We start from the raw sequence: 25,643 nt of genomic DNA, 5'->3' as shown, positions 1-25,643 counted from the left end.
ATTGATCATATGCATATGGCTCCTCCCACCTTTGATTGTCCCATCCTTGATGCATCTCTTCATTGAAGTAGCCAAAATGAGAATTCATGATAGCAAGAGAGGGCAAAAACAAAAAATAGTAACAAATAAAGAGAACAAACTAAAAACTAACAAAGAAGCAATAAGCAAACATATTCACAATATTCACATATATACAATAACCAATAACACAACACCATTGCAACTCCCCGGCAATGGCGCCATTTTGACGATTGGATTTTTGACGATTTAGAATTTCTCAAATAAAATCTCGTCGAAGTATAGTTTCTAAACCAAGCAATAATCCTTTCATACAAAAAGTTGTTTGTCACTAAAACAAACCCCTAAATTTATAAACCGAAGTATTGGAACCTCGGGTCGTTCTCCCTAGGAATTACAATAAAGTGTCTTGTTATTGGTTCGAGTTGTTTTAGGGTTTTGATAAGAGGCATGAAAGTAAATGGCAATGAAAGTAAACTAATAACTATAAAAGGCTCTTGGCAAGGTATGAAAATTAGAAGTCCTATCCTAGTTATCCTTCTCAATTGTGATGAGAATTGTTCATTGCTACCACTTAGTTAACCCTTACTAAATAAAGGAAAGTCAAGTGGATGAATTGACTTGAGCCACAAGTCCTAGCCAACTCCCAAGGAAAGACTAGCTTTAGTGCACTCCAAACCAATTAGCAATCTCTCCAATTATCAATCAACAAAGGAATTAGATAACTCAAGAGTCACTAATTACTCTACCTAGGCCAAGAGGAACAAAATCTATACTATATCTAGAAGAGGCATTTCAACAAACACATAAAAGGCAATAAAAGTAAACAACATAAATTGCAAGAATTAAAGAGAGATCTAACTACAAAGGCAAGAGATCAACAATAGAAAAGCAAAGAAGAACAATTATTATGAATTACCTCTTATTGAATTGAAAGAAAATGGAAGGAACAAAAGTAGATCTACAACAAAATGCAAGAACAATATAAAGGAAATTACAACAAAAGAATAGAGGAAGATGAATGTAACAACTAGAAATTAAGAGGATAGAAGTAGAAGAAGATGAATCTAAAATCTAGAACTAAGAACTAAACCTAATCCTAATTCTAGAGAGAAGTGAGAGCTTCTCTCTCTAGAAACTACTTCCAAAACTAAACTAAAACTAATGGTAACTAACATGTAAAAGTATGTTGATTCCCCTTCAATCCTTGGCTTAAATAGCATCATAAATGAGTTGGATTGAGCCCACAAGGCTTGAGAATTCGCTGGTCCACGGATTGCATTAAGTGAACCAGGTGGCACAACGACATGTGCGCGTATTTTGCGCGTGCGAGCCACCATACGTGTAGCAACCATGGCAAATCTTATATCATTTCGAAGCCCCGGATGTTAGCTTTCCAATCCAATTGGAACCGCATCATTTGGACCTCTGTAGCTCAAGTTATGGTCATTTAAGTGCGAAGAGGTCAGCTTGACAGCTTTCCGGTTCTTTCATTTCTTCATGAGTTCTCCAACTTTTCATGCTTCTTTCTTCATTCCCTTGATCCAATCTTTGCCTTCTAAATCTGAAATCACTTAGCAAACATATCAAGGCATCTAATGGAATCCAGGAGAATTAAATTTAGCTATTTTAAGACCTAAAAAGCATGTTTTCACTCTTAAGCACAATTAAAGGAGAATATACAAAACCATGCTATTTCATTGAATAAATGTGGGTAAAAGGTAATAAAATCCCCTAAATTCAATACAAGATAAACCGTCAAATTGGGGTTTGTCAATTACTCTAGCACACATGGGAGCGGCTTTATACCGAACTGCTCAAGATCTTCCTATTCATGCTACCAAGGCTTTTATGGAGGAAGCGAAATCAGAATTTGACCGAATTAAGGGTTTGATGGAGGAGCTCGAGGTGAAAATGGATGAGCTGAAAAAAGAGCTGAAGGTGAAGAAGGCCCGGGCTCTTGGCCCGGCGGCTGCCGCGCAACTGGCCGAGGATATGGCTCAAAAACACAAGGATAGCTATATTACTACCTATAGAAAGGTGATGGAGCTCAAGAGTAGGTTGGAATCAGTTCAGGCCGATTACTCTGAACTTCAAAGTCATCTCGTAGGTAGTGTTACTGCGGCCTATGAGAATCTGAAAGAGCAGGTTTGGTTATCACCCCGGGAGCTGATCTTGCCTTATTTAGCTTGGATAATGTTGTGAAGGATAGTAAGATTGTCCCTGACGATCCCGATGATGATGATGATGTCGTCCCTCCTCCGGTCACTTCTGCCAAAGCCTCTATTGCCCCACCTTTCTCAACCTTGGTAGTTGAAGCTACACAGCTGGAATCTGATCCAGACGTCCAGATTTTGAACCGGGATGACGGGACAGTGGACGTAGTTCCCCTACAGACTCGCCCTCCTTCTCCCCAAGATGCTGCTACTGGGAAGCCTTTGGATCATCTATAACTTTTCTGATATGTTTATGTATAGCCCAGTTTTTGTGGGCTTTTGAACTCTTTATTTTTGTAAGTTTGTGATCTCTGACTTTGGATGCTCCAGTTGCTACTTTAGCAACTTTATTTTGAAAAACAAAATCGTTTCTCTAGCTCTTGGTGGTCAGTTTCAAGCGGCCTCTTGAGTCTTGTTTTATGGTAACTGCCTTGTTTCTTTGTTATATGCTTGCTTGCAGCTTTCTTTAGCACTTTGCCTGGAATCTTCAGAGTGTTTTTTATCCGACCTTTTTCGATTGCCTTCGTGCTTTGTTTATTTTTTGCCTTAGCTGAAGTGTCCCTTTTAAGGCTAGTTGTTTGTTTGAGTATTCTTTGATAGAATACTTAATAGATTGATTTTGGCGAGGTCGAGGTCTTTCGGGTCGATTTATCTCCCCTCTGTTAGTTGATTCTCTCAGTTGATCTTTTCTAGAGTTATTTCTAGTAACCCCTCGAGTTTACTTTTTATAACTTTTTGTAGCTTTAGTCCGGCTTCTTCATGTCGGTCCCTATTTCGTTACTAGGTAATCCTTTTTCTTGGATCTTGTTCAGATCTCTTTTGGGGGTTTACCTTTTGTAACTTTATTTTTTTCGGGCCGACTTCATCATGTTGGGCTTTGTCGAGTTACTTGATAATCCTCTTTCTTGGACCTTGTTCAGGTCTCTTTCAGGGATTTATCTTTTGTAACTTTATCTTTCCAGGCCGACTTTGTCACGTCAGGCCCTGTTGAATTACTTGATAATCCTCTTTCTTGGACCTTGTTCAGGTCTCTTTTAGGGATTTATCTTTTGTAACTTTATCTTTCTGGGCCGACTTTGTCACATCGGGCCCTGTCGAGTTACTCGATAATCCTCTTTCTTGGACCTTGTTCAGGTCTCTTTTAGGGATTTATCTTTTGTAAATTTATCTTTCTGGGCCGACTTTGTCACATCGGTCCCTGTCAAGTTACTTGATAATTCTCTTTCATGAATCTTGTTCAGGTCTCTTTCAGGGATTTATCTTTTGTAACTTTATCTTTCCGGGCCGACTTTGTCACGTCGGGCCCTTTCGAGTTATTTGATAATCCTCTTTCTTGGACCTTGTTCAGGTCTCTTTCAGGGATTTATCTTTTGTAACCTATCTTTCCGGGCTGACTTTGTCACGTTGGGCCCTGTCGAGTTACTTGATAATCCTCTTTCTTGGACCTTGTTCAAGTCTCTTTCAGGGATTTATCTTTTGTAACTTATCTTTCCGGGCCGACTTTGTCACGTCGGGCCCTGTCGAGTTACTTGATAATCCTCTTTCTTGGACCTTGTTTCAGATCTCTTTCAGGGATTATCTTTTTTAACTTGTTTGTAGGAGTCCGACTTCCTCATGTCGGGCTCTTCGAAGTTATAGTAATCCTCTTTTATAGGGTTGGCCAGACCTCTTTCTAGGGCTTTACTTATAACTTGTTGTGGCTGGTCCAACTTTTGTGCCGGCCATTCTTTAAGTTATTTTATAGCAATCCATTTTATTAGCACCTTGTCAGGTCCTTTCTATGGATCACTTTCTATAACTTCTTGCATTATTCTATTTTCATCTTTGCCGATTTGTAGATTTTGTGTTTTAACCCTCGTTTTTATCGTGATCGCACAGTGAATTCGGTTTTCACTTTTTGTCATTTTGTAGCTTTATAATCGAGCGATGAATGTTTTCAGAATAATATGACTTGAGCGTTTGTAGAGAATCTGAACTAATTTTATTAAAAAAGAATGCAAAAATACATAAGGAGTTAATTTCCTAAATCGGGGTGATTTGTATGTCTTGGCGGGGCGCCTTGTTAAAAAATCTTTTTTCAGGAAAAAGAGTGCGCCTTGTCCAAGATTGATGTGCGGAAAACGATCCGACACAAAACTCACCGGCAAGTGCACCGGGTCGCATCAAGTAATAATAACTCACGTGAGTGAGGTCGATCCCACAGGGATTGAAGGATTGAGCAATTTTGGTTTAGTGGTTGATTTAGTCAAGCGAATCAAGATTTGGTTGAGTGATTTGTGATTTGCAGAAATTAAATTGCATTGAAGGTAAAGGGAATGTGTAAATTGCATGAAATTAAAGAGGGCAAGAAATTAAAGTGCTGAATCTTAAAGAACGAGAAATTAAAGGGTAGAAACTTAGAACACAAGAAATGTAAATTGCAGAATCTTAAATTGCAAGAAATGTAAATGGCTTGAATTGTAAAGGGAATTGGGAGTTGGATTTGCAGAAATTAAACAAGGAAAAGTAAATTGCATCAAACAGAAGAGTAAAAGGGGTTTGGGATTGAATCGGATATGAAGCAGAAAAGTAAATGAACATAGCAAGCAGTAAATAGAGAATTGAAGTGGGAAATTCAGATCTCAGGGGTCCAGAGACTAGAAAACCAAGTCTAGATCTCACTACCTTCCTTGATCCAACAAGAACAATTGCAAGGGAAATGTAAATTGCATAGAAAGTAGATGAAGAGCAATTAACAGAAAATTTAAATTCAATTAAGCAGTAAAGAAACAGAGAGATCCAAGGATGAGATTGAAACAGAACTTCTTCAATTCTCCAACCCAAGATCCAAGAAATTGTAATTGAAATTGAAAGCAATAAAACTAAGAGGAAGAGAAGTGAATTCTCCTTCCCCGAGACTAAGAAACTCAAAATCACTCAATACCCAAAAACTATTCTGAAAACATCAAAGAAAAAGCTCAAAAGAAAATTAAAAAGCAAAAGCTCCTGAATAACTTGAATTCTATCCAATTTATACACTTTCTTCAAATGATCTTCAAGCCTTGAGTTGGGCCTTTGCTCTTGGTGGAATTGGGTTGAGAGAGGCCTTGGTTGATTGCTCTTGGAGTTTGGAGAGGAACCGAAGTGAACCAAGTGAACCAGGTTGGGGTTTTGCAAAAGTTTGAGTAAAAGTTTGAGGCTAACTTTTACTCCAACTTTTCATATCAGCTTCCCCATTTTGCTGATACCAACGTTGGTGCAAAAGTTAGGGGTCTAACTTTTGCTCCAACGTTGGCCTCCCTTATGCACTTTTATGGCGCCAACTTTGTCCTCTTGTCATGTTGCCAATTTTATTCCCAATATAGACTATCATATATGGTTGGAAAGCTCTAAATGTCAGCTTTCTAACCCACTTAGAATCACTTCAATTGGACATCTACAACTCAAGTTATGATCATTTGAAGAGGGCATGGTTGCTGGCTTTGGTGTGCAGCGTTTGAGGTAAAGTTTGCCTCAAACGTTGGCGAAAACGCCAGTTCTGGAGGCTCAAACGTATTGTCCACACCATACTAATAAACATTGTTGGAAAGCCCTGAATGTCTACTTTCCATTGCCATTGGAAGCGCATCAATTGGAGCTCTACAGCTCGAGTTATACTCCGTTGAAGGTGCAGAGGTCAGTTGGCCTCACTGCAGGTTGCCACCATGTTCGTTTATGCACATTGCGGGGCAGTTTTCACCCTCAATTTTAGTGTCCACCATGCAGTGCCATATATGCTTGGAAAGCTCTTGATTCCTACTTTCCAATGCTTCTTGAATCACCTCATTTGGAGCTCTGTAGCTCAAGTTATTCTTGTTGGAAGTATACCCCTTCAAGCTGTTGTGGTGTGTGGCGCCAACGTTAGCCCAAAAGTTAGAGGCTAACGTTGGCGCAAACTTTTTGCTCCCAGGGTGTATTTTTCATGCGCCAACGTTAGCCTAAAAGTTAGAGGCTAACGTTGGCGCAAACTTTTGGTGCCCAGGGAGTGATTTTCATGCGCCAACGTTAGTCTAAAAGTTAGAGGCTAACGTTGGCGCAAACTTTTGGTGCCCCAGGGAGTGTTTTGCATGTGCCAACGTTAGCCCAAACTGGGGCAAACTTTTCACCCAAAAGTTTGTGCAAAAGTTTGAGGCTAACTTTTGGTCCAGCTTTTTGCTTCCTGGTTCATTTTCACTTATTCCAAAAGTTTGAGCTAAAGTTTGAGGCAAACTTTTGCTCAAACTTTTTGTCCTCTCTTCCTCCTAGCCATTCCTTCTTGCTTCATCCTTTCTCCAAGCTTTCTTCACCTATCATTAATCAACCAAACACATCAAAGCTATGCTCAAAATCATGAGATATTCATTCTTTCACAATATGTAACAAATATAGCATAAAACCTCATGAAATTGCATTAATTCATCTATGGTTGATTCAATCAAAGGAAGCATGAAAATCTACCCAAATTGGCTTGCTTAGAGCTCAAGAAAGTACATAATTCAATTGAAAACAAAAGAAAAAGGCTAGTGAAACTAGGCTAAGATGACCTGTCATCACAACACCAAATTTAAATCTTGCTTGTCCCCAAGCAAGCAGTAAAACATAAGAAAAATTACTAGAAGCAGAGAAGTGTATAAGCCTTTTATTGGAAGACATTGAATACTGGTAAATGGAGTTTTTATGCATGGTATCTTAGGGATTTTTATTCTGGGGCTGAGACATCAACATTCCTTTGGATCCTTACTTGAATTACAAAAAAAATGAGACTTGTTATTAGCTTGGTCCTTAGCTTTTCTTGTTCTTTTCTTGGCTGAGGCTTAATGCTGTGTGGTAAGGCAACTTTTTAGAGTAAACTTTCAGCCAGCATTCCCGCCCCAGTTGGTTCAAGATGCTAGGTGTTGAAACACCCCTATGGACTTACTTGCTCAAGCCTCTCCTTAGCATACACACATCACAGGCATTTAGCTTGTTTTGTTCATCTCTGTTAGTTCTTTGGAAATTGATGCCCAGCACCTCTTTGGGTTACTAAATGCTTTGTCTCAAAGTAGCTCTTGATGGTGGACTTTCGGTTGGCAATCCCGGGTTAGTTAACCCAAGTTGTCGGGTGATGAAGCACCCCTTAGAACCTAGTTATCCAAGCTTATCTTTGTACAAAAAGCATCACAGGCATATATCCAAATCTCAAGCTATTGATGCCCAGCCTTGTTTATTTCTTTTTGCTTCTTTTTCTTGCATTTTCTTTCTTTTATTTTGGACTTTTTTCTTTTGTCAAGTCTCATGAAATGTAACTCAAGTTCATATCACAAAGTCATGCTAACATTCAGCCTTATTCATAAATCAACTAATGAACCAGCACATACCACCACATAACCTCATTTTGTCTCATATCATGCTAGACTTTTACTCTTTCTCTATTTCACAGTTATTTTTCTTTTATTCAAGCATGAGGAACAAAGCATATAATTCAAGTAAGATGAAAGTGAATCAAGCACTTAGACTAGTAAGCCATAATAGCATGAAACCAAACAAACTCGCAGACAGTAAATGAATATAAGAAGACACTAATTAACAGGGGACATTTGCACTTTCAATTAACATACTTGAACTAGAATTAGTCAGAGAACAATACAACCTCTTGGAGGCTATTTGTTTCCTCTGTGTCATCATCATTGTTGGCTTCTATATCCTTCCTCTGTCCATGATGATGTACTTTTTCCTCCAAGAGATTGAATGACTTCCTACAAAAGATATTGAAAGTTGCTTGTTCCCCAAGCACTTGAGAGGCAGTTAGCATGCATGTATGCTTGTGATTCTGTGAACCTAAGTTGGTGTGGGAACACCAAACTTAGTTCCTTGCCTACTTCTATATGTAGCAAAATAAATACATGCATGAAACATCAAGTACTTTTATTAAGGAAATAAACTATTAACTAAGAAACAAACTATGAACCAGAAAACAACCAAAAACTAGAAACATGACAATTGTTAAGCAGTTTCTCTGATGGTTTGGAGCCGATACTGATCATGCTGAGGGTGCAATGTGTTCTTAATGAAATTTTTGGTGGAACACCAAACTTAGCATCCAACATTCACCCCTTAACTATTTTGGTGTGCAACACCAAACTTAGCTCTTTGCAATACATAGAAATCTACTCAACTCTTTTATTAAATTAGCTATGAAGAGAAAATTATCTCAGGTTGGGTTGCCTCCCAACAAGCGCTCTTTTAATGTCACTAGCTTGACATCCTTCATTCTTTGATCATGGGGGTTGAAAATCATAGTGCTTCAACTTTTCTCCTCTTACTGTGAACTTCCTTCCAGTCTCTTCTTTGATGATCTCTAGGTGTTCAAGTGAAAGGACCCGGTTCACAGTGTAGTATTCAGATAATTATTGAGACACCTTCATTGGTTGGGTGTTTAACACCACTTTATCCCCTGGTGAAAAGCCTTCAGTAGGGATCTTCTTGTTTCTCCACCCTTTTGGCCTCTTCTTCTTTTCTTTCTCAAGAGATACTCCCTGCCTTGGTGGTTCTTTATCTGGGATGCTGAATTTGTCATCTGGGGGTTTTGGATCTAGTTCCTCCTTGACTTCTTTGGTTTGTTGCACCATCTCTACTTCTTTCAATCGTGGATTTAGAAGTCTTGGATTTAACTCATTGAATGCCTCCTTCAAGCTTTGATCTCTAGCCTTATCCTTCATACAATCTTCTTCTTGAGTGGGCTCATGCAAGGTTTTAAAAACATGGAATGCTAGGTGCTCATCATGCACTCTCAGCAATAATTCCCCTTTTTCAACATCTATCAGTGCTCTGCCCGTAGCTAGGAAAGGCCTCCCCAGAATGATGGGAGTGTTAGGGTCCTCTTCTATATCTGAGATAACAAAGTCAGCAGGGAGAAAGAATTTTCCCACTTTTACCAACACATTCTCCACGACTCCCAGTGCTTGCTTAATGGATTTGTCAGCCATTTGGAGAACTATTTGTGTGGACTTCAGCTCAGAAATTTTAAGTTTTCTCATTAGAGACAAAGGCATCAAATTTATGCTTGCACCGAGGTCACAGAATGACTTCTCAATTGTTATATTTCCTATGGTACAAGGTATATAAAAACTCCCAGGATCATCTTTCTTCTCTGGCAACTCTCTTTGGAGGATAGCACTACATTCCTTTGTCATCTTAACAATCTGTCCTTCCTTCAGGGATCTTTTCTTTGTCAGCACTTCCTTCATAAATTTGGCATATAGTGGCATCTGTTCAAGTGCTTCCAAGAAAGGAATATTGATGCTGAGTGTCTTGAATATGTCCAGGAATTTTGAGTATTGCTTATCCTCATTTTCTTTTTTAAACCTCTGAGGGTATGGAAGTTTGGGGACACAAGGATTCACTCCTTCCCTCTTCTCTTGTAGTTGTGATTCAAGGATGTTCTTGTCTCCCTTTGAAATTTGTGCATTTTTGGTTTCTTGATCCTCTTTACTTCTCTCCTCTGTCTCTTCTTGTGGAACTTCTCTGTTGTGTTTGTCCTGATTGATGGCTTCCTTCTTCATAGTCTTCTCACTTCCTACTGTGATTGCTTTGCACTCCTCCCATTTTGTGGCTTTTCCTTTGTTCCTTGGATAGTCTTCAGTGGTACTGGGGGATGCATTTTGTTGCTTCTCGCCCAACTCTGAAACTTGCTTAGCCATTTGCCCCATGTGTCTCTCGAGGTTTCTAATTGAGGTCTCTTGGTTTTTGAATGCCAGGGCCTGATCTTGTCTAGCCATCTCTTGATTTTTCATGAGTTTCTCCATCATTTTCTCTAGACTTGAGATTCTTTGAGAGTCTGGATTTGGTTGTGGTTGTGTGAAATGAGATGGTTGTTGCTGAAAGTTGTTTGAATTAATTGTGGGGGTACTTTGTGGGTGGGATGTGGATGTGGAAAAGTTATTCTGGTGGTTTTGTGAGATGTTATGGGGTTGGTGATATGTGTTTTGTGAATTTTTGAATTGGTTAGTATTATTGGGTAAATGGTTATGGTTGTTTGTGTTGCTAAAGCTGTCAGAGTTGAAGTCCCTTTGTCCTTGATTCTGATGCTCACCCCACCTTGAATTAGAATGAGTCTTCCAGGGTGTCTTATGTGCATCACCATGAAAATTGTGTTGAGATGTGTTATTCGTGCATTGCACCTGCTCAGGGCTTTGTTGCTCATAATTGAATGTCCCAAAACTTTCTTCAGATTGCTTCCATCCATGTGAAGTTTGAGATTGGCTTTGTGTATTTACTGCAGCATTTTGCAGTCCATCAATTTTCTTAGCCATCTGCTCAAATTGTTGCTGAATTTGATGATGCATCACTTTGAAGATGGTATCCACACCTTCCAGCTCCAGTACATCCCTCCTCTGGGCTGTTTGGCGTTGTCTTTGATGAGCAAAGAAGTATTGATTGTTTGCCACCATCTCTATGAGGTTTTGGGCTTCCTCTGCTGTCTTCATTAGCTGCAATGAGCCTCCTGCTGAATGATCTAATGCTTCCTGAGCTTTCTGGGTCAACCCTTCATAGAAGTTTTGGAGTCTATTCCACTCACTAAACATTTCTGGAGGACACTTCCTGATAAAGGCCTTGTATCTCTCCTAGGCATCATACAGCGACTCTCCATCCATTTGAATAAATGTTTGCACTTCTGTTTTCAACTTGATGACTTTCTGAGGTGGGTAGAACTTGGCTAGGAATTTGCTCACCAATTCATCCCAATTGTTGATGCTCTCGTTGGGAAAGGTTTCCAGCCATTGAGTAGCATTGCCCCTCAAAGAAAATGGGAACAGAAGTAATTTGTAAATGTCAGGATGAACCCCATTTGTCTTGACTGTTTCACAAATCCTTAAGAAAACAGACAAATATTGGTTGGGGTCTTCAAGAGGGCCACCTCCATAAGCACAATTGTTCTGCACCAAGGTGATTAGTTGAGGCTTCAACTCAAAGTCATTTGCCTTAACATTTGGGGCGAGGATGCTGCTCCCATAATGTCTGGGATTGGGGATAGTGTAAGAGGCCAACACCCTTCTTGCAGGCTGGGCATTGTTGTTCACTCCCTCTTCACGCACCTCAGCCTCCATGAATTGCAAAAATCACAAACAAACCAAATGAGAAATAAGCATTCTAGTGCTAGAATGTGGTTAGAGGGTTAGGTGACACAATGTGTCAAACAGTTAATGTGCTTAGTAAAAAAAATGCTTAATCTAGACCACCACCTCACTTAATCATTGTCAATCTATTTCAATCCCCGGCAACGGCGCCAAAAACTTGATGTGCGGAAAACAATCTGACACAAAACTCACCGGCAAGTGCACCGGGTCGCATCAAGTAATAATAACTCACGTGAGTGAGGTCGATCCCACAGGGATTGAAGGATTGAGAAATTTTGGTTTAGTGGTTGATTTAGTCAAGCGAATCAAAATTTGGTTGAGTGATTTGTGATTTGCAGAAATTAAATTGCATTGAAAGTAAAGGGAATGTGTAAATTGCATGAAATTAAAGAGGGCAAGAAATTAAAGTGCCGAATCTTAAAGAACGAGAAATTAAAGGGCAGAAACTTAGAACACAAGAAATGTAAATTGCAGAATCTTAAATTGCAAGAAATGTAAATGGCTTGAATTGTAAAGGGAATTGGGAGTTGGATTTGCAGAAATTAAACAAGGAAAAGTAAATTGCATCAAACAGAAGAGTAAAAGGGGTTTGGGATTGAATCGGATATGAAGCAGAAAAGTAAATGAACATAGCAAGCAGTAAATAGAGAATTGAAGTGGGAAATTCAGATCTCAGGGGTCCAGAGACTAGAAAACCAAGTCTAGATCTCACTACCTTCCTTGATCCAACAAGAACAATTGCAAGGGAAATGTAAATTGCAAAGAAAGTAGATGAAGAGCAATTAACAGAAAATTTAAATTCAATTAAGCAGTAAAGAAACAGAGAGATCCAAGGATGAGATTGAAACAGAACTTCTTCAATTCTCCAACCAAAGATCCAAGCAATTGTAATTGAAATTGAAAGCAATAAAACTAAGAGGAAGAGAAGTGAATTCTCCTTCCCCGAGACTAAGAAACTCAAAATCACTCAATACCCAAAAACTATTCTGAAAACATCAAAGAAAAAGCTCAAAAGAAAATTAAAAAGCAAAAGCTCCTGAATAACTTGAATTCTATCCTATTTATACACTTTCTTCAAATGATCTTCAAGCCTTGAGTTGGGCCTTTGCTCTTGGTGGAATTGGGTTGAGAGAGGCCTTGGTTGATTGCTCTTGGAGTTTGGAGAGGAACCGAAGTGAACCAAGTGAACCGGGTTGGGGTTTTGCAAAAGTTTGAGTAAAAGTTTGAGGCTAACTTTTACTCCAACTTTTCATATCAGCTTCCCCATTTTGCTGATACCAACGTTGGTGCAAAAGTTAGGGGTCTAACTTTTGCTCCAACGTTGGCCTCCCTTATGCACTTTTATGGCGCCAACTTTGTCCTCTTGTCATGTTGCCAATTTTATGCCCAATATAGACTATCATATATGGTTGGAAAGATCTAAATGTCAGCTTTCTAACCCATTTTGAATCACTTCAATTGGACATTTACAACTCAAGTTATGATCATTTGAAGAGGGCATGGTTGCTGGCTTTGGTGTGCAGCGTTTGAGGTAAAGTTTGCCTCAAACGTTGGCGAAAACGCCAGTTCTGGAGGCTCAAACGTATTTTCCACCCCATACTATTATACATTGTTGGAAAGCCCTGGATGTCTACTTTCCATTGCCGTTGGAAGCGCATCAATTGGAGCTCTACAGCTCGAGTTATACTCCGTTGAAGGTGCAGAGGTCAGTTGGCCTCACTACAGGTTGCCACCATGTTCGTTTATGCACATTGTGGGGCAGTTTTCTCCCTCAATTTTAGTGTCCACCATGCAGTGCCATATATGCTTGGAAAGCTATTGATTTCTACTTTCCAATGCTTCTTGAATCACCTCATTTGGAGCTCTGTAGCTCAAGTTATTCTTGTTGGAAGTATACCCCTTCAAACTGTTGTGGTGTGTGGTGCCAACGTTAGCCCAAAAGTTAGAGGCTAACGTTGGCGCAAACTTTTTGCTCCTAGGGTGTATTTTTTATGTGCCAACATTAGCCTAAAAGTTAGAGGCTAACGTTGGTGCAAACTTTTGGTGCCCAGGGAGTGATTTTCATGCGCCAACGTTAGCCTAAAAGTTAGAGGCTAACGTTGGCGCAAACTTTTGGTGCCCCAGGGAGTGTTTTGCATGTGCCAACGTTAGCCCAAAAGTTAGGGGCTAATGTTGGGGCAAATTTTTCACCCAAAAGTTTGTGCAAAAGTTTGAGGCTAACTTTTGGTCCAGCTTTTTGCTTCCTGGTTTATTTTCACTTATTCCAAAAGTTTGAGCTAAAGTTTGAGGCAAACTTTTGCTCAAACTTTTTGTCCTCTCTTCCTCCTAGCCATTCCTTCTTGCTTCAACCTTTCTCCAAGCTTTCTTCACCTATCATTAATCAACCAAACACATCAAAGATATGCTCAAAATCATGAGATATTCATTCTTTCACAATATGTAACAAATATAGCATAAAACCTCATGAAATTGCATTAATTCATCTATGGTTGATTCAATCAAAGGAAGCATGAAAATCTACCCAAATTGGCTTGCTTAGAGCTCAAGAAAGTACATAATTCAATTGAAAACAAAAGAAAAAGGCTAGTGAAACTAGGCTAAGATGACCTGTCATCAAAGATCTTTTATCACCCCTAGCTATAGTACCTTCTTAGGTTGCAGGTGTGCCATGACCTGGTCGCCCGTCGAGTTCGGAAAGCCTGTAATAGCCCTTTCCCAACACTTCTATGACTCGGTAGGGTCCTTTCCAGTTTGCTGCCAGCTTTCCTTCTCCCGTCGAGTTGTTCCGATGTCGTTTCGTATTAGGATGAGGTCATCCTCAGTGAAGGTCCGTCGTATTACCTTTTGGTTATACCTGGAGGCCATTCATCGTTTTAGTGCCTCTTCCCTTATCCGAGCTCTTTCTCAGATTTTCGGAAGTAAGTCGAGCTCTTCCCTTTGAAGTTGGTGATTGGCTTTCTCGCTAAAGTGGATCACTCTGGGTGACCCTTCTTCGACCTCCACTGGGATCATCGCCTCCACTCCATATGCTAATCGGAAGGGTGATTCCTTTGTGGTGGAATGTGGCGTCGTTCGATATGCCCATAGAACCTGTGGGAGTTCCTCAGCCCAGGCTCTCTTTGCATCCTGTAATCTCCGTTTTAACCCTGCTAATATAACTTTGTTAGCAGCTTCAGCTTGCCCATTGGGTTGGGGGTGCTCAATGGATGTGAATTATTATTTTATATTCAGGTCAGCCGCTAGTTTTCTGAAGCCTGCGTCTGTGAACTGGGTACCGTTGTCTGTAGTGATGGAGTATGGAACTCCAAACCTTGTGACGAATTTCTATATAGGAATTTCCGACTTCTTTGAGCTGTGGTATTGGCCAGGGGTTCTGCCTCGTTCCATTTTGTGAAGTAGTCTATTCCTACTATGAGGAATTTTACTTGTCCTGATCCTTGAGAAAAAGGTCCGAGGAGATCGAGTCCCCATTTTGCGAATGGCCTAGGTGAGGTTATGCTGATGAGTTCCTCTGGCAGAGCGGTGTGAAAGTTGGCATGCTTCTGACGTGGTGAGAATGTCCTTACAAATTCTGTGGCTTCTTTTTGTATAATTGGCAAATAAAATCCTGCCTAAAGTACTTTTTTGGCGAGTGCCTGCGCTCCGAGGTGATTGCCACGGATGCCACTATGTACTTCTTATAGGAAGTCTTTTGTGTTGGAAGTCGGCACATATTTTAGCAGTGGTATCGAAATCCCTCTTTTGTATAGAGTATTATTTATGAGGGTGTAGTACTGTGCTTCTTGTTTTAACCTCTTTGCCTCTTTCTCATCTGTAGGGAGAACTTCTGTTCTGAGGTAGTTAATTATGGGAGTCATCCATCCCTGATCGTGACCTGTTATGGCTAGGACTTTTTTTTCTTCTGAGATTGATGGATTCTATATAATTTCTTGTATGAGGCTTCTATTGTTGCCTTCTGGTTTGGTGCTGGCTAGGTTTGAGAGTGCATCGGCCCGGGCGTTTTGTTCTCAGGGTATGTGACGAACCTCCTACTCTCCGAGTTGTCCGAGCTGTTTCCTGGTTTTGTCCAATTACTTTTTCATAGTGGGATCTTTGGCTTGGTAGCTTCCTGTTATTTGTGAAGTAACTACCTGTGAATCACTGAAGATGATAAGTTTTTGAGCTCCAACCTCCCTAGCCAGCTTCAAACTAGCTAGTAGTGCTTCATATTCCGCTTGATTGTTTGAGGCAGGGAACCCAAATTTGAGGGAGAGTTCGATTTGGGTTCCCTGGTCGCTTTCAATTATTACGCCTGCGCCACTTCCTGTTGTATTTGAGGAGCCATCCACATATAGATTCCATTCTGCCGGGATTTCCGGTGAATCCGTAAATTCGACAATGATGTCGGCCAGATATTGAGATTTAATGGCTATCCGAGTTTCGTATTGAAGGTCAAATTCGGACAACTCGACTGCCCATTGCAAGATTCTGCCTGCCAAGTCTGTTTTCTGTAAGATTCCTTTTATGGGCTGGTTGGTCCGAACTTTAATGGTGTGAGACTGGAAATATGGGCGAAGTCGTCGAGATGTTATTATGAGAGTGTAAGCGAACTTTTCTATTTTTTGGAAGTTCAGCTCGGATCCTTGTAACTCTTTGCTAATAAAGTATATGGGTTGTTGCCCACTGTTGTCTTCTCGGACCAGTGCTGAGGCTATTGCCCGATTTTCCACCGCGAGGTACAAGATGAGTGTTTCTCCGTCCCAAAAATTTTTTGAAGTCTTAGAAGGCTTTCTCGCATTCAGCTATCCATTCAAATTCCTTTCCCTTCCTTAGAGTGGCGTAGAAGGGGAGAGATCTTATTGCTGATCCAGCCAGGAATCTGGACAAGGCTGCTAACCGCCCGTTGAGTTGTTGTACCTCTTTGATACAAGTCAGATTTTTCATGTCGAGTACGGCCCTGCACTTGTCCGGGTTCACCTCAATTCCTCTCTGTGTGATCGTAAAACCCAAGAATTTACCAGCTTCTACTGCGAAGGTACATTTCACGGGATTGAGTCGCACACCGTGTCGTCTTATGGTGTTGAATACTTATGTCAGGTCGGATAATAACATCTCTTCGTTTTGCATCTTCATTAGCATGTCGTCTACGTAGACCTCCATGATCTTTCCGATGTGATCCGAAAAAACTTTGTTCATTAATCTTTGGTAAGTGGCTCCCACATTTTTGAGACCGAAGGGCATAACAATGTAGTAGTAATTTGCCTTTGGGGTTAAGAAAGAGCTTTTTTCTTGGTCGGGTGGGTACATTGGGATTTGGTTATATCCTGAGTATGCATCCATAAAGGAGAGGTATTTGTATCCGGAGGAGGCATCTACCAGTGCGTCGATGTTTGGGAGCGGATAAGGATCTTTCGAGCAAGTTTTGTTGAGATCGGTATAGTCGGTGCACATTCTCCACTTCCCATTTGACTTTTTTACCAAAACTACATTAGCAAGCCATAGCGGGTATTTGACTTCTCTTATGAAGCCTGCCTCCAGTAGAGCTCGTACCTGTTTTTCCACCGCTTGAGAGCGTTCTGGTTCTAGCTTTCTGCGCCTTTGTTGTACCGACCGAGATCCTGGGTAGACTGCTAGCTTGTGGCACATTAGTTTGGGATCTATGCCTGGCATGTTTGCGGCCTTCCACGCAAAGAGGTTGGCGTTGTCTCGTAGGAACTCTATGAGTGATTCTTTTATGTCTCCTTTTAGGAGTGTGCTGATGTTGGTTGTTTGGTCTGGGGTGTTCCCAATCTGGATTTTCTCTATTTCTCCTTCAAGTTGTAGGTGGAGCTCCTCCCGCCTCCGAACTCCACCGAGCTCGATTGTGTGGAATTCTTCTCCTCTGCCTCTGAGGTTTAGACTTTCGTTGTAATAGTGGCACGCCATCTTCTGATATGCCTTTATCGTGGCTATTCCTCCTGTAGTTGGGAACTTCATGCATAGATGCGGAGTCGAGACTATTGCGCCGGGCTGATTTAACATTGCCCGACCTATTAGGGCATTGTAGGCTGAGCTTACGTCGACGACGATGTAATCTATTTTGAGTGTTCTTGACTGACTTCCTTTTCCAAAAGTTGTGTGGAGCGAGATGTATCCCATCGGTTGAACTGGGGTATCTCTTAGCCCGAACAGGCTGTCTGGATATGCTCTGAGTTCTTTTTCTTACAAGCCGAGTTTGTCGAAAGCGGTTTTGAATACGATATCGGTAGAGCTCCCCTGGTCTATCAACGTGTGGTGAAGATTTGCGTTTGCCAGTATAATAGTGATGACCATGGGATCGTCATGCCCTGATGCAACGCCGGATGCATCTTCCTTGGTAAAAGTGATGGCCGAGATGTTGGGTGCTTCCTCCTTTTCTACGACGTGATATACGTCTTTGAGATGTCTTTTGTGGGATGATTTGGAGATTCTTCCCTCAGAAAATCTGCCGTGTATCATGTGGACATGTCTTTCTGTCGTCCGTGATGATCGCACGGTTGGTCAGACATCTTCTGCTCTTCTTCTTTTCCTTTGTTCATCATCATTGGTGGCCAAGTATCGATCTAGCTTTCCTTCTCGTACGAGCTTTTCTATGACATTTTTTAGGTCAAAACACTCATTGGTGGAGTGCCCGCAGATTCAATGGTATTCACAATATTCAGCCCGGTTTCCTCCTCCTTTTTTGCCTTTGAGTGGTCGAGCTGGTGGTATTTTTTCTGTGTTGCAAACCTCTCTGTATACATTCACAAGAGACACCCGAAGAGGGGTATAATTGTGGTATTTTTTCATTTTCTCTCCATGTCGATCTTCCTTCTTTCTGGAATCTTTGTCCTTATCCTGCGGGGTGAACCCGGCCTTCGAGGTTTCTCCTAACCGGGAGTTTTCCTCCATGTTGATGTATTTTTTCGCTCGTTCCTGCACCTTGTTCAGAGATGTGGGGTACTTTTTTATATAGATTGACTAAAGGGCCCTTCTCGCAAGCCGTTAATGAGGCCCATAATAGCGGCTTCTGTTGGCAAGTTCTGTATATCCATACATGTCTTGTTGAATCTTTCCATGTAGTTATACAGGGTTTCCCGTTCTCCTTGCCTGATTCCCAATAAGCTCGGAGCATGTCTAGTTTTGTCCTTTTGGATAGAGAATCTGGCCAGAAATTTTTTAGCCATGTCGTCGAAACTTGAGATGGACCTAGGAGGGAGATTGTCAAACCATCTGATTACTGTTTTTATTAAAGTAGTTAGAAAGGCTTTGCAGTGAACTGCATCTGAGGCGTCGGTGAGATACATTCTGCTTCTGAAGTTGCTGAGATGATGGCTGGGATCTGTAGTGCCGTCGTATAAGGTCATGTTTGGGAGTTTAAAGTCCTTTGCGATTTTTGTCTTCATGATTTCTTTGGTGAATGGGTCTTGCTCCTTTCGTGCGTTATCTTCAGGAGTGGATCGGCTGGCTTTAGTCTTGACATCGGCTTCAAGTTTTAGGAGTTTGGTTTCCAGTTTCCGGCGTTGTCTTATTTCACTTTGTAGATCCTTCTCGGCCTCTCGTTGACGTAGATCGTCTTCCTCAAGTTGTTTTAACCAATCTTGAAATGCATCCAGGGCTCCCTCGTTTGGGGAGTTCTTATTGTTGATTTGGGAAGTATCTTTTGGTGTGGAGTCTGCGTTTTTATGAGGCGTTCTTTCATCTAGATCTGAGGTGTAATCTTTGTCATGATCGTCCGCCATGGTAATGAGATGACTTCCAGGTCCCCGGAACATGAAACTGTAGGTCGATCTCGGATGAGATCATCTGTACTGGTCGGAACGGAGGTATCCAACTTGTAGGACTTGATGAAGGTGTTGATTCCTTCATCCCCGGAGGGTGGGGGTACCTGCAAAGGACTCCGATGCTTAAGTTAGCAAGGGTATTAAGTAGGTATTGAGTAAAATCAAAGTGTGAGTTATACCTGGGTGCTCCAGTGTATTTATAATGGTGTTGAGCGACCTTCTTAGATAAGATAAGTTTGTTATCTTATCTTATCTTTGAGTGAGGTCATCTTATCCTCAAGGGAACCACCCTTCTCTTTGTAGGCTTGGGCTGTGTTCCTCTATTTTGGCCCTTTTTTGGGCTTTCCCGTGATTTGGCCAAGCTCTTTGAGAAGAGGTCGATTTGTCCTGACCTGAAGAGGTCGGTCGCTTTGTCTGTAGAACATCCCGGGTGGGACAGCTCGACCCCAGGTATGAACAAAAGCACTTACGATCGTCGAACAAACGTTGCAAGAAGTAACACCAAGAAACGTACGTTCTCAAAAGAAAACAGAAGGAGAGGAGAAAAAAGGAAGTCACGGCAAAAGCAAGAGAGGAGAAAAACATTTTATGAGAAGTAATTTTCAAAATAAAAGCCAAGAGAAATGGAGCATCAAAAACCAATTAATGGTGCATTAAAAACCCTCGCACATTTCCAAGGCCAGGACGCTAAATCCAAAAGCGCGCATTTTCAAAGGAAGCGAAACGTTCTGCATTCAAAAAGGGAACCCTACAAAGACAAAAGCGACGAAATGCTCGAGTTCGACTTCACCCAAGAAGGATCAAAAGTCTTAAAACTAAAGACTCAACCTAAAGACCGAGCTCTAGCAGGGGCACTGTTCATACCCTTGGTCGAGCTGTCCGACCAGGGATGTTCTACAGACAAAGCGACCGACCTCTTCAGGTCAGGATGACCCGACCTCTTCTCAAAGAGCTCGACCAAGTCACAGGAAAGCCCAATAAAGGGCTCAAATAGAGGAACACGACCCCAATCCAAAGGCAGCCCAAGCCTATAGAGATAAGGGCGGTTCCCATGAAAGATAAAAGATAAAGATAAAGATAAGATAACTAACTTATGTTATCTGCAAAGGTCACTCTACACCATTATAAATACACTGGAGCACCCAGGTATAACTCATACTCTGATTCTACTCAATACCTTTTTAATACCTTTGCTAACTTAAGCATCGGAGTCCCTTGCAGGTATCCCCCACCCTCCGGGGACGAAGGAATCAGCATCGCCGCCAAGTCCAACAAGTCGGACACAGCAACTCTGACCATTACAGAAGATCTCATCCAAGATCGACCTATAGTTTCAGGTAACCCTCGGAACAGGTTATGATTTCTTGTTATTATGAAATTTTAAACAAAAAACTGTTTGGTTAACATAGTAAAAGTCTTTTTAAATGATAAAATCACTTTTATCCGGTAAAAATGGTGGCTTGTAACTGTCATTTTAAACAATTAAAACGCTATTTTAACTCGGTAAAAATAGCAGTTTTAAACTATCATTTTTAAACAATAAATAATGCCATTTTAAACCACATGAAATGTCATTTTAACCAACCAAAATCCTTTTATTTGGATATAATGGCCGTTTGAACCACCGTTTTAACCAATAAGAAAATGCCATTTTATCTAGAAATAATGGCGGTTTGAAACTGCCGTTTTAACTAACCAAAAAGTGTCGTTTTATCTGAAAATATTGGTGGTTTGCCCGCCATTTTAACCAACAAAAATGTCGTTTTATCTGGAAATAATAGCGGTTTGAACTGCCATTTTAACCAAACTCAAAAACCACCATTTTAACTAGATAATTGGGTGGTTTTTCGAAAACCACCGTAATAACCAAATGGCGCTTCAAATTATGGCCATTTTTCTTGAGCGCCATTCAAGGTAATAATGGCAGTTCAAACCACCATAATTACCAAGTTTTTTTTGTAGTGCGGTAATTAAAATCTTAAAGGATAGGATACAAGTACAAGATAACAAAATAGATGCAAATATATAAACATATTAGTCATGGAATACTAGTTTAGCCCCGCGGAGTTTAGTCCGTCTAGTTATATACAAACATAACAGAGTTTGGTAAGTTAAAACAGTATACAACATATCTCTCAAAGTAAGCTTCTAAGGCTAATAATAATACAAAAGTGAGAATACTAAAACAAAATATCCAAAAGGTCCTCCGCTTTGTCACCATTCCGTAACTCACCTAGGTGGGTTGCGACCTGCATCTAAAAAATTACAACGAAATATTGTATGAGAACCGAAGGTACTCAGTATGGTAACAGTGTCCAGTAATGTAAGATATAAGATTCCAGGACACTAGAGATAATCCTAGAACTTCACATCAAGCTTATAAGATAATTTAAATAAATCCTTAAATAGGTAATCTAACTTAGGAAATTTTTAAACTATTAGTTCACCGCTGTCCCATAGCCTTCATCAGCCTAACCTCCATGCGATCCCATCGCCACCGCTTTTTGAACCTCCTCAATCCCAATAGAAAATACAAGTAATAGCAATACAAGTAAAACACAAGTAGAATCATGTATATCAAGTAATTCAATAAGAAATTAAGCATGTTATACAATTAGGTAAAACAATGCAAGTCAGCAAAGCAAGCAAACATATAGAATATGCACATGATGAATGCCTCTCCTATTTGGCTGTGATATCTCATTGTCGGTTCAACTGCCAACCCGACACATTCCTATGGGAATGTCGCCTTTCAGTCGCGAATATAAGTGGGATCCCCCCACAGATATAGTGCCGGACACACTCTTGTGATCCGAAAGGATGCAAGCAGGATACTCTGCCACAGACCTCATATTTTAATGTAAACGGGATTAACCACCGTCTTTACGCCACCGCCACGACCTCGACAAGCGGGATTAACCACCATCCTTGCCAGGCGCATAGCGTCTCAACAATACCAGTATAAAATAATATATCAGCGGTTTTTAGAAATTATTTTTAGTACTCAGTAAAGTTCAGTTTAACCCCAAGTTCTAAACTTGTCTGAAACATCATCAGTGCATAATTCCACAACTCATCACATTAATCATCATTACAGTACTCCACCATCTCACTCAAATAATCCATCCTCAGTGTAACAATCCGAATTTTTAAAAAATAAATAAGTTATTCATCAATTATTATTTTATTTAAAAAATTACTTTTTAAAAATAATTAAATTAAATTTTTATAATGTTTTAAATTTAAAATCCATTAGAATTTATAAATAATTTTATTATAATAAGATATTTTAAAAAAATAAAAAAATTATTATTATTATTATTATTATTATTATTATTATTGTTATTATTATTATTATCATTATGATATTACTAGTTAGTTTCATTTTGTTATTATCATTACTGTACTACAATCACACACACACACACATGTATATAAACATGACACATACCCTATTTTTTTCATTAATCACCATAATCATCATCTTGTTTCATTTGGATACTTTCATCACCCAACTAATATAAAGAAAAGAGAGAAGGAAGTGACCGAGAAAGAAAGAGAGAGAACCGTGACTTTTGTTGATTTTCCTTTCAATAAAAAATCTAATCCGATAAAAGTATTCGTATCATCTTCTTTTACATGTTGGCATTACTTTTGTTATGTTTTTTTCTTAAGTTTTATTATATTTTCATAGGTTTTAATGCAAAATTCACATTTTTAGATTCTACTTTGAGTTTGTGTGTTTTATGATGATTTCAGGTATTTTCTGTCTGAAGTTGAGGAGTTTTGGCACAGTCCGATTCAGAGGCAAGAAAAGCGTAGTAGATGCTGTCAGATTCTGACATCTGTGCACTCAAACAAGCATTTATGGAGCTACAGAGGTCTAAATAAAGCGTTTTCAACAGCGTTGAAAAGCTAACTTCCAAAGCTTTCCAGCAATATATAGTAATCTATACATTTCTTTGAAAGAGCCTGTCCATTCTGGGTGTTGAACGCCAAGGAGCTACCCACTAGCTGGTGTTGAACGCCAATCATCCCCTAATGGGCGTTCAACGCCCCACACAAGCACAACCCAGCATGGTTCACCTCCTATTCCTCCAAGTGGATTTTATTAGTTGTTAGATTAGTATATATAGAACAAGGATCACCCTTGTTCAGGATTTTATTCCATATTTTCGAATAAATTTATTACTTTCTATAAGCTATGAGTCACTAACCTCCTAGGTTAAGGTTAGGAGCTCTGCTGATTAGTATGGATTAATAATATCACAATTCTATTTCATTCTATGCTTGATTCCATTCTAAGATGTATCTTCGTTCTTCATCCTACTGAATTGGGAGTGTAACTTGACCGTCATCCCTATTCTACACGGGTTCTTGTGAGTCCTTGATGGGATATTACTGAACCATAAGCTTAATTATACATCTTTTAGATGGCTGATCCACGACTTCGTTGGGTACTTGGAGACATCAGTGCAGCCAAGGTACGGGACGATTGGGGCCTTTATGGAATAGGCTAGAACCAAAGCAGCAGCATTCTCTGATCCGAAAGATCCGACCTTGTCAATGGCATTTTGAATAGGATCACCAAGGGAATGGACTGCTAGAGCTTCACCCCCATTCAGATTGGATGACCACTGACCCGACGTTTGATCTAAAGCAGAGAAGATTAATAACCGCTGACCCGGGGTTAATCATTTATAGCCTGCCATGGAATGAATTAATCAGAAGTTGGAGTAGATGGTGATAAAAATTGATCCAAAATGAAAAAACATCTCCGAAGCCTCAACCTTTCTCTCATACTAATTTCACACCTATCTAGTAATGTTTCATTTATTTATTTTGTTTTATGCATTTTTCATGACAACTATCATCTTTTTGAATCACCTGACTAAGATCTACAAGATAGCCATTGCTTGATCAAGCCAACAATCTCCGTGGCATCGACCCTCACTCACCTGAGGTATTACTTGGACGACCAGGTGTACTTGCCGGTCTCTCTGTGCGAATATTGCGAAGTCAATTTTGTGCACCAAGTTTTTGGCGCCATTGCCGAGGATTGTTCGGATTTGACAAACTATTAGGATTATCTTGTTGCTTAGATTAGGTACTTTTTACTATTTTGTTTGTGTCTTTTGTTTTCTTTTCAAAAATTTTTCAAAACCTTTTCCTTTCTTTATTAATCTTTGTCTTTTGTGTGAGTCTTTTGTTCTTGTTATTGTTAAAAGTTTGAGCTTTCTTGTTTTCTTTTTCCAAAAAAAAAAATCGAAAATTATGTCCTTTTGTTTGAGTCTAATGTCAGTTCTTAAGTTTGGTGTCCTATGTGTATTCTTTATTTTCTTTAAATTTTCGAAATTGGTTTTAAGTGTTCTTCTTGGTATTCAAGTTGTTCTTGTTTGTTTTCTTATTTTGATCTTAAAATTTTTAAGTTTGGTGTCTTTAGGTATTTTTCTTTTCAATTTTCGAAAATTAGTATCCTTTTATCTAAAAATTTTTATGTTTGGTGTCTTTTAGTTTTTTTTTCTTAATTAATTCGAAAACTAAAAAAATACATCTTTTATCTTTTCTCAAAATTTCGAAATTCTTGCTTTCTTTACTTATCTTTATTTAAAATTTTTTAAAGTTTTGTGTTTTCTTGTTAGTAAAGTCCAATTTTAAATCTTATCTTTTTAAATCCTTTCAAATCATTTTCTTTTTATTTGATTCTCTCCTATCTTATCTATCTTTTAAATTTTAAAATTCAAAACCTTTTCAAATCTTTTTCTTTCATTATCTTATCTTATCTTAATTTCAAATTTCAAAATCAAATCTTTTTCAAATTTCAAAATCCTTTTCCAATCTTCACCTTATCTTATCTTTTCAACTTATTTTCAAAACTTTATCTTATCTTGCTTCAATTTCAAAATTCAAAATCAAATCTTTTTTAAATCTTTTCAATTCTTATCTTATCTTATTGACTTTTCCTTTCCAAATTTTAAATTTAAAAATTTTTAAAATCAAATTTTTTTAAATCTCCTATCTTATCTCATTTTTAATCTTTCTTAATAAGTTACTTGTTTTCTCTTCCTCTTTTTCAAAATTACCTAACTAATTTCTCTCTCTTCTTTTTCGAAAATCATCTTTTAATTTTCAAATATTTTTAGTTAATTAGCTTTTAATTTCCTTCTTGGTTTTCGAATTCAATTAATAATTAAACTAAAAACAAAAATATTTTAATTCTAGTTTCTCTGTTTTTGCTTCTTAATATTCGAATTCTTCTACCCCTAATATTCGAACTCTTCTTCTCATTCCTTTCCCTTCATTCTTCTTTCTTCTTCACATCTCACAGGGAGTTTTCTATACTTTGACATAGAAACTCCTATTCTCTTTCTTTCTTATTCTTCTTTTCTTTTGTATGAGCAGGAATAGAGATAAAGAACTTCTCTTTGATGCTGATCTTGAACCCGGAGGACCATAAAGAGGTGTTTACAACAAGTTAAAGCACAACACTCCAGAGAAAACCTCACAAAACTTTTCTAACAAAAAACTAAAAATAT

This window comes from Arachis stenosperma, chromosome 5 (assembly GCF_014773155.1).
Source record: "Arachis stenosperma cultivar V10309 chromosome 5, arast.V10309.gnm1.PFL2, whole genome shotgun sequence".
NCBI lineage: Eukaryota > Viridiplantae > Streptophyta > Magnoliopsida > Fabales > Fabaceae > Arachis > Arachis stenosperma.
The sequence above is the reverse complement of the archived record's forward strand: the minus strand, read 5'-3'. Positions refer to the sequence as shown.